We start from the raw sequence: 1,573 nt of genomic DNA, 5'->3' as shown, positions 1-1,573 counted from the left end.
GAATTTTGGGAATGATGAGGGCAACAAATGTATAGGTGTACTTTACACAATTGATCTATGTATTGTGATGAATTGTATGAGCCCCATAAAATGATTAAATAAAAAAAAATGAGTTTGAGAGTTTTCCATCCTGTTCTACTCTCTGAAATACTTTGTGGAGGATCGGTGTCAGCCCTTCCCTGAAATCTCTGTAGAATTCTCCTGTGAAGCCGTCTGGTCTGGGAGCTTCTTAATAACCATATCTATTTCTTTTTTGCTATGGGTTTGTTTAAGTTCTTGACCTCTATCTGGGATAGTCTTGGGAGGGATTGTTTTTCCAAGTATTTGTCCATTTCTTCCACATTGTTGAACTCATTAGAGTACAGACTTTCACAGTATTTTGTGATTATTCTTTTAATCTCATTAGGATCTGTTGTGATTTCCCCTGTTTCATTCCTCATTCTGTCTATTTTTGCTTGCTCTTTCCTTTCTATGGTTAGGTTTGCCAGTGGTATGTTAATTCTGTTGATCCTTTCAAAGAACCAGCTTTTTGCTGCATTAATCTTCTGCATTGTTCTTTTGTCTTTCCAGTGGTTAAACTCTGTCCTGATTTTTATTATTTCTTGTCTTTTGCTTTTGGAGGTTTTGTTCTGTTGACTCTGTTTTAATTGCTGGAGGTTTTGTGAGAGTGTATCCATCATAAGTCTCTCTTCCTTTTCCATATATGCTCCTATTGCAATCAAGCTACCTCTGATAACTGCTTTCGCCGTATCCCACAGATTTTGATATGAAGTATTCTCATTAGCTTCTAGAAACTTTCTGATCTCCCCTCTAATCTGGGTCAGTACCCACTCATGACACAGATCATTATTCATCTTCCAATTGTTTACCCTTGTTTTCCTAGTTGTCCTTTTATTGATCACCAACTTTATGGCATGGTGATCCAAGAAGGACATCTGCATAATCTCTATGTGTTTGAATTTACTCAGGCTTGAGTTGTGTCCAGCATGTGGTCCATTTTCGGAAATGTGCCATGCATGTTTGAGAAGAATGTGTATTTTTTGCATTTGTAAGGAAAGTTCTAAATATATTTATCAGATATTGTTGCCTAATTGTAGTGTTTAGCTCTATAGTCTCTTTGCTGAGCTTCCTTCCCAATGATCTATCTTTCTCTGAAAGCAGTGTATTAAAGTTCTCTAATATAGTTGTTGAGTTTGTGATATCTTTATTCATGTTCTGAATAGTTTGTTGGATAAATTTCGTGGGTCTCTGATTTGGTGCATATATATTTATTATGCTCACAGGTTCCTGGTAAAGTGATCCTTTGAGCATTATGAAGTGTCCCTCCTTATCTCTTTGTATGGCTTGAACCTTGAGATCAGTTTTGTCTGAGAATTGCGACTCCTGCTTTTTATGAGTCACTATTTGTCTGGTATATCTTCCGCCAGCCTTTTAGTCTTAATTCTTTCTTGTCTAAGCTTAAGATGTATTTCCTGCAGACAACAGATTGATGGGTTATGTTTTCCAAGCCAGTCTGCAAGCCCATTTATTCTAATATAGAAGTTAAGGTCATTGACATTTAGAGCTATAATCA

Source organism: Echinops telfairi, unplaced genomic scaffold, assembly GCF_000313985.2.
Source record: "Echinops telfairi isolate 266 unplaced genomic scaffold, ASM31398v2 ScPeMD7_7425;HRSCAF=8463, whole genome shotgun sequence".
NCBI classification, from domain to species: domain Eukaryota; kingdom Metazoa; phylum Chordata; class Mammalia; order Afrosoricida; family Tenrecidae; genus Echinops; species Echinops telfairi.
The sequence above is the reverse complement of the archived record's forward strand: the minus strand, read 5'-3'. Positions refer to the sequence as shown.